This window comes from Terrapene carolina, unplaced genomic scaffold, assembly GCF_002925995.2.
Source record: "Terrapene carolina triunguis isolate 2854851 unplaced genomic scaffold, T_m_triunguis-2.0 Scaffold706, whole genome shotgun sequence".
Lineage (NCBI taxonomy): Eukaryota > Metazoa > Chordata > Testudines > Emydidae > Terrapene > Terrapene triunguis.
This window is the reverse complement of record NW_020665057.1, coordinates 6,695,321-6,712,092: the sequence shown is the minus strand read 5'-3', so window position 1 is coordinate 6,712,092 and position 16,772 is coordinate 6,695,321.

The following is a 16,772-nucleotide window of genomic DNA, read 5'->3' as shown; positions in this document are numbered from 1 at the left end:
TCCTGGCCTGCCTGCCGTCCCTCCCCCACCTTTTTGTCATCCTTCTTTCCCCTGCTCATTTCCAACTGCTCCATCAATCCTGAAATTTGTAGGGGAAAGTGACACATACCAGGCAATCAGGCTAAATAAGGTCAGCTGGTGGCAGTAAGGAAGTGAGCCAACAGAACGTTGCTGATGCTATACTGGGAGCAGGGGCACTGGCTCTGGCAGTGCATAGGAAGAGGAGGACTAGGCAAGTACAGCAAGAGGGGTCTCAGAGAGGTGAGGAAGGTGGATAGAGTGGAAGTGGATGGAGATGCAACTTGTGCTGGGCTGGACAGGGAGAGAACGAGAGAGACAATAGATTTCTCAGCTTAGCTCTTTCAGACCAGATCTCCTGGTGTTTTTATTAAAGCACCAAGACCTTATATTTTACAACTATATTATTTTTATTTAAACGCCATATAGCACAGCAATGACAGCTTCATCCAGACACAGACTGTTCTGCCCCTGCAGTCTAGAGCCCTACCTCCCCAAAGAAAGATTAAAAGACTTAAGTGTTTTGCACAGGTGTGGTATGGCATTTTTACACTGCCTCACTAGCAGAATGGGACCATAAAGCTGGTGTAAAAAGCCCAAGGATTACTCCAGTGCAAAGATGATCTTTCAGTGGTGTATAGAAAGGAATGTGGCTAAGGCACCACTGCTTCACATCAGTCCTCAGCTGCAGTTCCAGCCCCTTAGGTATACTTGCAGCAGGTGAGAGTTAGAGCAGACTTCGGGCTGCAATAACTCAATGCAAGGTTATGGTCCTGGCACAGATACAGCAGCAGTTGTGCAATGGGGGAGTTTTAAGCCACCTCTACACGCAGATCCCCTAAACTGTGCTGAGTGCCTGTCAACAGCACTCTTGGACTTGGTCCTTTATCTTGAGAATTTTAAGGGGTAAGCTTACGTTTTTTGTGTTGCAAGTCTTTCTGTGTTTTATGAATTCACATGCAGGATGAGTCTAGTGTACTCAAGCATGGCAGCATTCTTTTGCTTTTTTGTCTCTGTTTAGAATGAGACAATAAAAGAGGCAGTCAATTACCTACATAGAGATGTACTGTAAATTAATAAATCACAACACTGGTTTTGTGGGGGTGGGGGGTTGGACACCACAATCTACTAAAAAAAAATGGTAGAATCTTCTTGTATTCAAACAGTTGTATCCAAAAATAAATTATCAGCAACATTTAGCAGTGATATTTTTGGATTGAAATGTTGTCCCTAATTTAAAGGCCTTATCCTACAAGACTTTATGAAGAGCAGGAAGTACAAATAATACTTTTCCTGTATTTGTGCTACAGGATTGTACTGTATTGATTGTACATGTTGAGCAAAAATAAACGATCAAATGGATGTAGTGGGCTTGCCTAATGACATTGTAATGACCACACAACCGGCTGTAGTACACTATTAGTAGTAAATATGTATATGAGGATAGCTCTCGGAGGCCCCAGTCTGTGCTGGGCACTGTACAAACAGAAAAAAGAAACAAACCATGCCCAGAAATATTTAGGGGATGCCTGCACTCAAGCTGGAGGTGTAATTTCCAGCTTGGGTAGACAAACGTGCTAGCTTTCATCACGCTAACTTGCTAAAGATGGAAGTGTAGCTACGACACAAGCAACAGGAGGGCCTAGCCACCCTGAATACAAACCTGCCCAGAACCCTATGTACTTACTCAGATAGCTAGCCCCTTCTGCTGCCCATGTCACTGCAGTTACACTTCTATTTGTAGCATTCTAGCTCAATCAATGCTAATGTGTGTTCGTCTACCTGAGCTGGAAATTACACCTTCCAGTTCCTGTACCCTTTCAATCTAAAGGCACAAACAAATGAAGCAACGGAGATGTGGGTGCAACATAGGAGAAAATGAATATGGCAGGAATTGGCACAGCTCAGGCAGATATTCTGGCGTTATCCTCTATCGTATGAGATCCACTCCTACAAACATGAGGGGGACTAGGCTGTAAAAAAGAATTCCCGCACTATTCATACCTAACAGCGGATTCAGGGACAGATGCTGAAACTGTGTCCTTCGCTTACCATTTCTCCGAGAGAAGAAATGTGGCATAATGCAGAGCTTATGTGGTGGAGGAGGTCTTGTACAGGCCTCCTATGCTTGGGTTTAGGTGTTAATAAGAGTTTCACCCATAACGATCTGGAACCCGAAGCAGCTTTAATTATTTATGGCTGGGCTGGCACCTTGCAATCTGACCCAAATAAGGGGAAATGTGCAGCTGTGCTACCTCAGGAGCAGGGCAGGGATGAAATCATGACTCAGAGAGTCACCGTTTGGTCCTTGTTTCAGAGGAGCAGTAAGCTCCTTTAGCTATTTTCCTGGGACAACTCACTCCTATCTTCATGCCAGCTCAGCTGTCCTGGCCAGCCAAAGCTCCATCCACTTCCTACTGCTGCTCATCCATGCCTTGCTGACTGCTGCCCACACTCTGCCTGCACCCAGTGTTGAAGCATCTGGTGTGGAAAGTCCACAAAGGGGAGTCAGGTGGAGTGTAATGTCCACTGGTATTCCTGCATAGGCACATAAGCCAGTTCATGAATATGCCCTTTATAAGTATTTCAGCTCACATTTAAAGGATGCTTCAGATGCTACGTGTGATCAGATTATAGCATTGTCTACCTACCACATGAACCCAGTTAGCAAACTTCTAGCCTAAACTACCATATGACGTCAAATGTTCTGTTTTTAAGTAGACTTTCTAGGCAGCATGCCCACGGCATGCAAACTGATCTGATTGATCACCTATGTACACAGCAGGCATATTACAAAACAAAATCACATTTATCAAAAGCATTGTATCTACTTAAAGCATTCTTACTGAAAGTGCAGGCATACAGACACACAAAGAACGCAACTGTATCCCAGCTGATAGTCCTGACAGACAGACAGAGCTGTATAAAAAATGGAGGGCAGAAGCAAATGAGATTGAACAGGTATCATACATTAACATAATTGTGTTGCTTAAGATTTCTAGATGTAATGGGCAGTATTTTACAGCATAAAAGGTATCAAACCCCATCCTACTCATACTAGTTTTGCACTGGTGTAACTTCATTGACCTCTGTGGAATTACTTGTTTTAAAGAGTGAGAAGTCAGAAGAGAATCAGGCCCATTGCCTTCAAACATTTCAAAGTGTAACATTTATAAAGAATTAAATACAGTACCTGGGGATTTGTGCATTGCATTTTTTTGGGTACCAGCATTGATGTGGATAGTAGCTAGTTGCTGTGGGAGGAATCATCACTTTTCCACTTTTTTTTAATATGGTCAAGGCTTAATATGGTGCAACCTTAAATCTTTGATGTGACGGATTCTGTAAAACAAAGACGGCAGCTCATTTTAACATTCATTTCAGTACTGATGGATTTTGAAACTTCATCCCAGTTTACAATTCTTTAGCGTAAATTCAGATCTTCTATCATGAATTTGTGGGAAACTAATGATTGCCTGTCATTAAAGTGTTAATTCAAGTCATTAACATGGAAAATATTCACCCTTCTTCACTCTGAGGAGACGGACTACACTGTTCCTTTAATAGAACTCTGCTGGAAATCAAACACAATTTTTATTCAGGGGAATGATTACTGTGTCTTGTTTAATTCTCGCCTAACAAATGTCAGCACTAATGTATTACAGATTATTCAGTCAATTTGATGGTTCCAGGTGAAAGAAAGGAACACAAATCTCTTCTTTTAGTGTAAAAAGGGTCAGCTGGATGACTTCCTCTGCAGGAGCCGAGATGAGGCTTGACATGAATCAATCAAGCAGGCTCAATTTTACAGTTATAGTGCCTAATGCCTAAACATGAGCGTATGGGTGGAAATTAGCACCCGATTATGAGCATACATGATCTTCCCTTGGAAGACAATAATATTGGCATTAAGCTTCTCAAGAGGGAAGATGCTGCTGGTTTTTAATATGTCTTAAATTATGTCAGGAAAAACACTGGAACATCACACAAAAGCCACAGTCAGTGTATATTGCTATCTCATAGAGCTGGAGATCTTTACAACAATATTGACACAGGAGCAGGCAAGCAAATGTCAGCCAATATAACATATGAAATACTTAACGTAACCAATTTTCAGCTGTCAATCAGGAGGGAATAATGACTGATGCAGGGAATCAATATGCCACAATTGAATTCCAGCTCACAAACTTGTTTCGTTCTGCACTATAAAAGACTGTCAAATGTCACACCCCAAGAGATGCAACAGGATTCCAAAGATTTATTTATTTCAAGCTCTGAAGTCTATTAGCAATAGTGCTCCTTGCACTATTGGAAAGAGAGCTTTGATGACATTAAATTTTCAGAAATGACAACTCATTGTATCTAGAGGCAATTAACGATGCCATTCTATATAATATTTCAGCAATCATCTGTCACTGTACTAATGAGAAATCATATATAATTATACTTAATCTGATTTTTATGATTTCAAAACTGCAAATATTTGATTGTATAAAATAATTTACTCTGAGTATTTTTAAATAAGTTGTTTTATACAATAATAGGAAATCATAATGAAAGATAGTAACTGGGTCTTTTTCATATAGATATACATTATGACATTACACACACACACACACACACACACTTAAATTAGAGGAAATTTTTGTTCAGCTGAATTAATAAAAAATTCCTATAGAAATGTGAGATGTGTTGAACTATATATTACCCTAAATTGTTATTTCCGGTTTAACAAATACAATGGAAATAATATTATTCATGTTCATACTCTATACTGCTGTAATACCAAGAAAGAAAAATGAGAAGCCAAAAGGAAAAAAAAAAAATAAGAGAAAAAAAGGCTGATCCCTGGAAGAGTCTTAATGTCCAAAGAATATATATAGCTTTTATAAAAAAAATGAATGGAATATAACCAGCACTTTAAAAAGTAGTTTCACAGCCATAGCAGGCTAATGCAGTGTATATTCCGATAATATTTTTCTCAAATGGGGTAAAAGCATATATTATAACCTATTTTTGCTAATAGATAACCAATTTATTAATTTACTAATATGTCCTTTCTTTCTTTCTGGCTGTTCTAACACTATCAAACCTTCATTTTTCATCCTTCAATCCCACAGTATAAAAGTGAAATTTAATATAGCAAACAAGTGCAATAATATATTGAACATATACAGGGCCAAGTTCTGCCACCCTTACTCATGCTGAGTAGTAACTTACTCCATGACTGGTCCCACTGAAAACAGTGGGACTCCTCACAGAGAAAGGTACTAATCAATATGAGTAGAATCTGGCCCACAGTAATTATAAGACTATTAGAATTAGCATATTTTCTTTACCTGGAGCTGAGAGTTAATTAAAATCTGACAGCACAATGTATACAGAAGATAAACATTACTGTATTTTCTTTCCAATACATGGATATATAATAATTCATTTAAGACAGAGTAGCTCATGCTGTTGAATGTGCTTATTAAAAACAGCAAAGAAGGTCACGGGCAGTGCTTGCTGTATCCTTCATTTGTTCTTCACCGAAAATGATATAACCAAACTGCAAAAGTTGAGATTGAAAAGCCACTAGCGTGTTGTCTAATTTCAACCACAGAAGCTGCTGTGAACTCCGTGACTTTATGAGAGAATAAGATTACAGGTCACAATAGCTTTTTTATTTCCCACCTGTAGCTTCTAACAACATTTTATTAAGGATTTTCCCATCTTCTCTTTCTGACCTACAGGGGACAAAATTCTAACAGCTGGTACAGGACCCTTACCAAAATGGCATTAACATAGATTAGCAGTTCTGAACAGTAGTATCATTTTGTCAGGCTATATTTATGACTGCTAACTAATATTTTACAGTGTTTGTAAGATAAACACAGGATATAATTATGTAAACAGGAAAAGGGCCTTTAATATGGTTAAACACAATGCATTTTGCTTGTTTGGAATAATATCACAACAAGCTACTGTTTGAAGCTTTAGTGCTTGTTTACAAAACAAACATTTTAAGTGGTAGTATGCAATATTGTTGTTGCTTATATTGTATTGGGTGTTTATCAATTTCTTATTCATTAACTATTACTCTAGACACAATAATACACTCAAATAAAGGCAGCACATCAATCAAATGTTGTCAGATTAATATACACAATGCTCACACCTGCAGATCTCACTGGGAGCCGGGGCAAGAAGCCCGGGTGGCTGGACCCCGGTCCCGGCTAAGAGCCAGTGAGAAGTCCTGGGCAGCTTCCCCCACTCCCAGCATGAATGGAGAGCAGGTGCGAGGGGGGAGGGGAGGGGAAGAGGCAGCCCACGAGGAGCCTGGGAGCCTACGGGGCAGCCAGGCTCCTGCCAAGGAGCTCCCTGGATGGAGCCCAGCTACCCCACAGGTCTCTTAGCTGGTCTCTCAGCTCCCCACACTGCCCCTCTTAGGTTGGTGGAAGTGCTCCTGGTAATTACTGTGGTGGCTGTAAGTCAACCTAATATAGGTCGATTTACATTTCTAGTGTAGACATATCCACAGAGGCAGTTTGACCAAGTAAATTCAGATCAATTGCAGCAAGAACTCATTTGGTTCACAATTCCTGAATGGATCAAGAAATAACAGATAACTGAGGCAGAAAGTTTTCCTTGTGTGTTCTTAATTTTCCAAATAATATTTTTCCTCCCTTTCAGTTTTTACATTGACAGAGACTTAAGGAAATGAGGTCTCAATTCTGCAAAGCACTTAAGCATATCAATAGGACTTTAGCACATACAGAAGTGCTTTGCTGAATTGTGGCCTGAATATACAATATTGTAGATGCAGGCAATACTGTCATTCCTTGCACAGCCAAAACTCCCAAGGAGTCAAATGGGAATTCTGGCTGTGCAGGGAATGTGAAATCAGGCCTCTCCTGTCTGTGTTTGTTTAGGTATTAACAAAGGAAATAATAAATAGCAGTTGATTTACAATAATCAATCATTTAAAAACTAAAATTTTAAAAATCCTGCACCTCCGATCTTGGGCTGTGTCGTGGCTGCATTGCCACGTCCCTGACCACCACTGGTATAAAGAAGCTTGAGCTCAGCCATTAGTAGATCACCCCAATGTCGGGGAGGTTTCTCAAGTGACAGAGTCAGCATAGTGACTTCTACATCACCTCCCTGTGAGTAACAGAGGGAGTGACCAGGGTGTCCCTGTGCCCAGCTGATCTTTGGTTGATGCATTGACCCTTTGGGACAGATAGCAATTGTAACTTACACAACCACTGGCCCTGGTTTGGGAAAGTGCAGTGTTGGCTTAAACCTACTTTCTCAGATCCCCCAAGCTGCATGGAGTGCTCCTCTGCTGAAGTCATGGATCTGAATCCTCTCTCTGTTAGACAGACAGAGAGTGAGCGAGAAAGAATATACTGTATACATTTGAAACGTGCCATATTTTATTTATTTTTTTCCAAAAATTGGAATTTCTATACTATTTATACATGGGACACTAAAACAAGAAAAAAAGTTCTTTTCTAGTCATAAATTCCTGAAAATCACTGTATACAAACTATCCAACATAGGCCTCCAGAGACCATAAAGCTGCAGATCAAGTTTGTCTAAGACAGAGGCTCTCTTGGGTTTTAGTGGGCTCTGTGCAGGCGGGAAAAAGAAACTATTTTCTAAAAGTGTGAACTTTAATAGCCTTGAAGCCTGGAATAAAATTTGTACTATTATCTCACCATTCCTCCAAGTATAGCTCTTACTCTAAGCAAGTATGAGTTATTGCTGTATTAATCAGTTAGAAAGCTAGTATAATGTCAGTACCAAACCCATGATATTATGTAACAACCTTGTAAAACTCTGCTTCTCCACTCAACTCACAGTAAGCAATATTATTGGACAAGTACGTGAAATATCATTAGTTTTCACATGGTCAGCCATGTCAAAGAGTTTGCAGAGTATATTTTGTGCATGTGCAGGTAAGTTTTCATATCAACATTGCAAGACTGCTGCACAATTTGGCTAGAATTTTTAGAAGGGCTTAGCACCCACAATTAGGTCTGGATTTTCAAGAGAGCTTGTCTTCTATTTAGGTACCTGAATAAATAGCTAGATTTTCAAGAGATCTCAACACTCAGTGTGATGAGCTGATTTGAAAATCTGGCCAAAACTGTCACAATGAGAGCTGCTAGATGCAGAGTACTTTTGGAAAATTTGGCTGTGTTGTATTTTTACAAGTGCAGGAATGTGTATGTAGGGTCTCTTGGTAACACTGAGAAATATGGACAGATGTGACCAATAACAAAACCAAAGTAAAATAAAACATTTTAAGTTGGTGTGAGAAGCAGCAATTTATCTTTAAATACTCTACCACTCCTGCTCTTCCTCATTGCTCTCCAAATTGGCACAGAACCTGGATGCCAAGTTTTTGAGAGATATTTCTTCAACAACAGCATCTGGATGCTTGGCAGACACTCCAGCCAATTGTGCTGGTTTCTTTGGATTGACTTCCATACATCTGTCAATGGTCAGATTACTACTGATTGACTGTCTGGGCTAGATTGTCCTTTTCATTTCAATTTCTCTGCTCGTTAATCCATCTAAAAGTAACTTTGAGGTCCAAGTTAAAAGTTTTCTTAAAGGCCATTTATAGGAGAAAAAAGTAAAGGATTTTACTGGGCAAATACTCACACTAGCTTTTAAAATCAACCGTACTGTCCCCGCCCAATTACAGATAATTAGTTTACAACTTTTAACTGTTAAAGAAATGCCACAGGCTTTCTGCTGTTCAGTGGAAATATTTATCATTTCACACGAACATTGGCAACTTTTATCCACTGTGCTCTGTAATTTTCTGGCAACCATCATATGAGTAACTGTATGGTGTGTTCATTTTTCAATGGCAAAGGTGAATTTCTGGAGAAATAACAGTACCTTTCCTCCTGTCATACTGGGATAGGAGACAGAGATGGGCAAATCTCAGAAAGTTTGGGTCCAGTTCAGATAAGCTTTAAATCCTTCGGGTTCCTATCTGAACCTTATTCAAACTTCTTGATTCTGAAAACTTGGTTCTTGATCCTGCAGTCAGACTTGTATGTGCAGACCCTTGTGCCCACAAAGTCCCATTGAAGTCAATGAGACTCTTCACAGGCACATGTCTGACCACATGGACTTTCCAATTTTACATAGTTCTCTTCTTGGCCTTTTTTTTTTTTTTATTTTGGCAGAGTAAGAAGCTTTTCTTAGTCCTCTGGTTTTAAGTTTGATACAGTAGCCTTCTGATAGTGCAGTTCAAATAAAAAAAGTGTCAGTTTATTAGCCTGTAGTTTAAGAACTAGAGAGGGGATTGTTGATATTTTCTAAAATGTTTAGGACCATTTCAGTGAATTCCTTGTAAATAAATACCAGATCATTAAAGCTTGATCAAGGAAAGCATCTCTTTATCCTTCCAGTCATAAACATAACCAATTATATTCAGCCACTCAAAATGTGTGGAAGTAATGAAAGGTCCTGCCCGAGAGGCATTAAAACCAAGGAAACATAGGGTTAAGAAAGACTAAATATTCATGCTACTACAGACTGGCCTTCTACAACTCCTGCCTTTGTATTAAAAAACCTTTTTTGGCACAACAGAGTGCATGAGCTAAGGCTGGTTTGTCAGTCCAGGTTTTCAGCTTTTACTGAATGTCCTTGCTTTTGTGGGCTTAAGTCAAGTTCTTTTCGTTATTTATTTGATGTGGCATTAAATATTACTGGCTATATTTTTGACTTGTTGGAGAAATACAAAGTTTCTTTTTATTAGTACTCAGCTTCTTAGACAATGTTTAGTTAATGAAGGCTTGACTTACACATCAGAAACAAAAAAATTCAGTTAGGCCTGGAAATCCAGGGTGACCCACTAGCCTTAAATACGCATGCTGTCATGCTAAAACCCCCTTAAACAATGTAAGTTATATAAGGCCAGTATGTTAGCATGGACAATTAGTCATATGACCCTCCAATAATTACTTATTTTTGTGAGTTTAGGTCAAACCCTAAATCTTACATAGGGCCCAATTACATACCTCCTGTGTAAAGAAAACTCCCAATGAAGCCAATATGGTAGTGGCATGGAACTCAGCCCATAGATTTTCCAGTAGCTGGTCACAAACAAAGCAGAATTTATATTTTAAAGAGATAGGTATGAAGGCCTTGGCAGGCTGATGTTTGTGGGTGAGGAGAGTTTTGGGGGTCTGTTGGTGGGTGAGCGGTTGAGAACTTTGTTTATTAATATTTAAATTTGTCACAGAGATAGCTATAGTTTTACAAAAAGAGCTTCTTCAGCAGAAATCAACAAAAATAAGTTCAGTTAGATACAGCAGTTCCTTGCAAAAAAAAAATCTATTTTTTTTAGATATAAAGAATAAAAAACCCTCATACAGAAAGCTCTAGAGGACCTACCAATTAATTAAACTAACACTCTCAAATAATGACCACTCAGCAAAAAATATAATTATATACAAATATTAGATTAATTCAGCCAGCCAAAAATTCAAAGCAGCAAAACAGCCCTTAGCCCCTCCGAGGAGCATACCCTCTGACTTCCTCAAAGACCCTGTCAAACAAATAGTCATTTTAATACTAGAATCAGACTTTGTAACCAAAAACAGTTTGTATGACCCATCATCCATTTTAAAACATTCAGAAGACAATCCCAGAGCTGCATTTTTAGGGGCTGAACTTGAATACACCTCTACGCTGATATAACGTGACCCGATATAACACGAATTTGGATATAACGTGGTAAAGCAGTGCTCCGGAGGGTGGGGGGGCGGGGCTGCGCACTCCAGCGGATCAAAGCAAGTTCGATATAATGCGGTTTCACCTATAACGCGGTAAGATTTTTGGCTCCCGAGGACAGCGTTATATCAGGGTAGAGGTGTAGCAATAAATACCCCCCTTCTATGGCACAGTCATGGTGCTGTAAAATGTTTTATGTTCTCAAAGGAATCACTAGGTTGTTATGTAGGAAGAGCTCTTATATAATAATGTGATTATCCCTGCAGCCCAACATATATCTATGATGCTATGTGGAAATCTTTCACTTTTTGTAGAAATACAGCTGCTGATACAGCCTCACAGCCAATCACCACTTTCCTTTGAGCAGGTGGACTAACAGGCAGGAAATTCTCTCACCTACAGAGATTTTATGTGGGTTGCTTCTGGGGTTGCACAGCAACTCACAGCCCCACAATGGCATATGTCCTTATAGCACAAGCGAAGCCTCTAATTACGAAGGTAGAACACATTGTGTACAGAAAGTAATGACTTAAATTGCTATAAAGCAGAACGCCCTTAAAATAAAACCTTCTACAAAAACTCATCATACATAAAAATATTTTTACCAACCATGTCAAAAAAATCTTAAATTGTTTAAATACCTCTGCTAAGCACCTGTAATTTGAGTATATGAATTAATACCTGTAATTCTTGGTAATTTTAAAATGCATGTGAAAGGGTTTGGAAAAAATCTGATAAAACAGATGAGCACTTTTTGGTGAGCTTAGAGAACATGACTGTAGCTTTAGAAATCATGGTGGTGGTTGTCTCAAATTACATCATTTGTCAACGTGCCATGCCTCAAAGAATCATTTTCAAGGATATCTCAGCATCAGCCTAATTTCTCAGTGCCCCGTTTCTTACTGGAATTTTTCAAAAACACATATGCTGTAAATGAAGCATCAGTGGAATCTTTCATTAGGTTCGTAGGTATAACAACGTACCACCCATAGTCTTGTCCACTAGTGGTAGATTCTGAGGCTACGTCTTCACTACCTGCCTGAATTGGCGGGTAGAAATCGATCTCTCGGGGATCGAATTATCGCGTCTCGTCGGGATGCGACAATCGACCCCCGAATCAATGCTTGTACTCCACCAGTGCAGGTAGGAGTAAGCGCCGTTGACGGGGGAGCCGCGGAGGTCGATTTGCCACCGTCCTCACAGCGGGGTAGGTCGGTTCGGATACGTCGAATTCAGCTACGCTATTCGCGTAGCTGAATTTGCGTATCTTAAATTGACCCCCCCACCCGTAGTGAAGACGTAGCCTTAGAATATGTAAACTCAGTGAAACTGGGGGCAAGAACACCAAATATTTGGTGCAGAGGAATTAGGGCTTCTGAAGTACAGAGCTTAGTACAGTAACAAAGCAGATTGTCCTGATCTTCCCAGCCAGTCCTGCTCATACCCTACTAATTCTCTCACAGTTGTCTTCCAAACAGTCCAGTCCTCAGTGTACTTTCAAGGCCACTCATTCTTTATCCCCCATCTCTTTTGGATGAGAACACAAGGCAGAGAAACAGGCAGAACTAGCTCATTGCTTACTCATTCCATTTTAGGGCTGGAATAATTCATTTGTTGACTGAGCACAGGAATTCTTCAGATTTTGAAGCTGTGTGTACATGAAGCTGACCTGTGGGCAGAAACCACTCAAGTTCCGCCAGCCTTTTTACCCTGTGCCTCACCAGTGACAGAAAATAAGTAAATACACTGTTTTCTCTGCCAGTGTAAAGTTGTACAATAATAATATACATGCCCTTTCAAAGAGACAAAAAAATTCTCATTCTTACGGGCTCAATAAACCCCAAAGCAGATTCCTTTTTAACCAGTACAATGGCAGAGAGTCACATTAAATCATAGTATTGCAAGATATTAAAGAAATTTAGCTCAAGCAGACTATATCTTGTTCTGTTTGAATTCAGTAACTTAACTGAGATCATGAAATAAATATGTTTATATGTCACTTGGTTAAATAAAAAGACCATATTACAGTATGTCCACGGTTTGCAAACACCATGACGTCTTTCCAGAGGGGAAGTATGCACATTTTTTCTGATATAGTCTGAGCAACCAAGTCTCAGGGAAAAAAAAAAAAGACATTGAAATCCGAGTTAGGTTCACTGGGAATTACTACTACTGTTCTGATCCCCACTAAGCCTCATCTTATTACTGATGGGGGAAAAAAGTGTTTTATGAATATGACGAAGCTCAGCTTTTTTGAAAGCAGAATCTAAAAGACCTGCAGACTTAGAAAATTGCACTGTCTGTGATTCAGATGAAGAGAAAAGGCTTTTTCAATATCTTGTTAAATCATCACCCCTGAAAAACGGGGTCTTTTATGGCTCGATCAGTTTTGTGGTAGTGTGTACTGTGAAGGGGCAAAATCCCCATTCTACTCCTTCACATTTTACCCCCTTCCCACCCACCCCCACTGCGCACACACATACACAGTCCAAACACTCACTGTTCTTGGCTGGCACTTGACTTTAATTTAAATAGAGCAACAAAGACATAAGGCAGAAATGGATTTAGCCAGATAACCTGTCTCTTCTTTTAGTTCTCACCTCTGTTCCTTCCTATAGTGCTCACCTAATCATACAGCCTCTCAACCTTTTATATTTAAAGAGACTCACCCAGTCTGGCTGCCCAGGTGGGTCAGTACACGATCTCTGCACTTCCTAGGAGGGTCCTAATGCTATTTGGGGCAGGGCTATAGAACGCATTTACATTGGTGCAGCTGCGTAGCTGTAACACCACCTCGGGTGCTTAATAACTCCACTTCGGGGAGAGGAGGTAGCTATATCACAGGGATAGTATATATATCTGTGGCGGGGCAATGACTGACCGGCACGGTGCCTCCTGCTGGTTGTCCAGGGAATTAGCTCTTTTCCAGCTCCGGAACGCCCTCTGCTGGCTGATGTCTTGCCTGCCGCTGGCCCCCGTGTCCCTCCCGGACCCCGGTGCCCTTTGCCCAGGGGTTCTGCCCCAGCAGTACCCCCTCACTCTGGGTCTCCCCTCCCAGAGGAACCCCCAACCTCCTAACCTCACCTTGCCTCAGTGGCTACTGCCAGTCACCATCTAGCCCCCGCTCCCTGGGGCAGACTGCAGTCTATAAACCACTCATCATCGGAAAGGGGGGTTGGACCAGCTGCCTCTGCCTATCTCTGGGCTGCCCCTTTGCAGCCCCAGTACCTTTAGTAGGCCTCTAAGAAGGCCTGCATCCTGGGGCTTTGCTAGGCTGGAGCTCCCCAGCTCCCTCTGCCCTTCCCCAGCACCGCTCCACCCAAGGTACCCTCCTCCGCTTCCCAAGCAGCCAGGTCCTTCTTTCTCTGAGAAGCTAGAGAGAGTGTCTGTCTTCAGCTTCTGGCCCCAGCCCTCTTATAAGGGCCAGCTAGGCCCTGATTGAGCTGGTCACAGTGGCGGCTGCTTCCTTAATCAGCCCAGCTTTCCCAGTTGCAGCCCTCTGTTGGGCTGCTTTTAACCCGTCTTTACTGGGGTGGGGCAGCCGCCCCACCACAATATCATGTATAGGCTTGGTAGAATTCTTATTTTTAATAATTTCAACAGATAATATTTTTATTTTTAATCTTTTTTTTTTTAATTTTTATCTATTTAAGATTCCACAGCTGTGCAAAATCATGAGTTTTAAGCATTTCTTTAAAATGTTTATTGGTTCAAATTTTCACAGTTTGGGAAAATTATGGGGGCATCCGACTATAGGGTGGTTAGGCCATTATTTAATGACACTAGACACTGAGATTCAAAAAGTGATACCCATCAAAACACAAATTGTCAGCTTCATATGTCAAAATAAACAAAGTAAATATCCTTACAATCGATCTCTAGCAAGTTCTCAAGGAGCATTTTTCTTACTTTACGTATCTATAAATGTTGATTATCATCGATGGAAATATTTTTTAATCTGTTTGTGCGTGTATGGTGAAATTGATGTTTACCGATAAAAACCTAATTCTCCTGATCCTAATCATATACAAACACATCATAAGAGAAAGACAGAGCAAAAATATTTGAAAGGTTGTGATAACATCAAAAAAGAATGGAAAAAGACCTCAGAATGTGTGGGGATCTGGTTAAGCAACTACAAGCTTTGGGGACTTAACCATACAAAAACAATGAATGCTTTTCAAAATTAGATCCTTGTTACTGAAAATAATGGAGACAAGGAAAGAAACAGTTCACAAAAACCAGTAGTAGAGGACTGTAGACTGGAAAAATCAATCGGCAACATTGTACAGTAAATCATACATACAGAGGACCAAATGATAGCCTCAGTTGTATGGTGCAGAGGGGAGCAATTGGCACTAGCTGCACGAAAATGGGACAGAGAATAAATTTAGAGTGTACAGAAAAGACCAACACTGCTACCTTCCCTAAAATAAGTACTATCTGCTGCTCCACTGAATAAGGCTACATATTTAAAACTACACAGAGTTTTGAGAATATGTCTGGATAAAGTGGTGTAGAGTAAGGGAGCAATTCCCAGAGGTTCCCTTCGAAAACTGGTGTTGAATATGTTGAAAAACTAGTGGAAGTCAATGCAGCTATAAGTAGCTTTAACTGCCAATTCACAGCTTTTGCCTCCCTCATTGCTGTATGTGGGAAAAGTACTGTGCTGTTCTGCAGCAGACCAATGATTACAACAGTGCCTAGCCAGCTATGCTTCCAGGAGTGCAGCTCTGGAAGAAGTGAAGGGATAGAGACACCACATAGCGGCCACGAGCTCCAAAATTACCTTCAAACCCTGGATTCTGCATAATTAAGCAGTGCTCCCTGCTTCTTCACTGTCCCCATTAATCCCCATCTTACTGGGACAGTCTTTTTTAACATAATTTTTCCTCCCCACTTGTTTTCCCAGGGTTAGGAAGAAGATAATGTTGGATGCTGTTTTTTAAAGTCTTTAAAGTTTGCGATAATCTTCATAACCTTCATCATGGCAAATCCCAAAGGCACATGGTCTCCTTACAAATAGAATGCTACCCAGTTTGATCTCTGGCATGCTGCTTAAAGTGGTCTGATTGTATATTCAGTTTTTGTCCATCACTAGCAATCTTGTTGTACCACCAAAGCTTTTGGTGCCCATGTGCTTGCCGGCCATGTAGCAGCATTTCATGGTACATATGCTTCAGAATTCATTGGTCCTCTATTCATATAATATGTCCATACCAAGAAAACAGCCAAAACTGAACCAGTGTGGATGGAAGCGGTTAGAATATCCTCATTTCTGATCTTGCTATGCCACATGGAGATGACGAGAATGAAAAGGTCAATCCAGGGTTCTTCAGGCTTCCCAAGTGCCTTTGTTTCACTGCCATACAGCTGAGCTGATAGCACTGTGGTTCTACAGCTTCATAGCAAGGTTGATATCATAACGTTCCCACAGAGGCCACTGAAAGGCCCAAAACATGGGAGCAGCTGCTGCTATACAGGCATCTGCATCTTTTGAGCATCCTCCAGCACTGTCTATGACGCTGTCCAAATATTGGACAGCTGCCACCTGCTCACTGTCCCATCCAGACAGGCTAATACTGAGCTGGCTGTAATCTGTAGCTGGAAGCTGTTTGATGGTAACAGTCAGGGACTTTGTTTTATCTAGATTAATAACCAGACCAATGTGTGTTGTTTCTTGCCCAACCAGACCAGTCATCAGCTGCAGTGATTCACCAAACTGAGCCAATGTCATTGGCACATTCAAGATCTTGAAACTCAGCACCACTGACAGTTGCCTCCTCAAGCCTATCCATCAACCAATGCTGCTTGATTTTGACAGACCACAGTCGTCATGACCCATGGGCCTCAAACCTGAGTCCACAGGGGTTACAGGAGCAGCCATGCTGCGATCATCCATTTGACTGTCTGCTGACAACTGCTGACCCAGGACCCATGAAGCCTAGTCCCAGTTGGAGGCTCTGCCCCGGTGCATTATTGGCAGAGGCCCAGAGCAGCTGATTGGC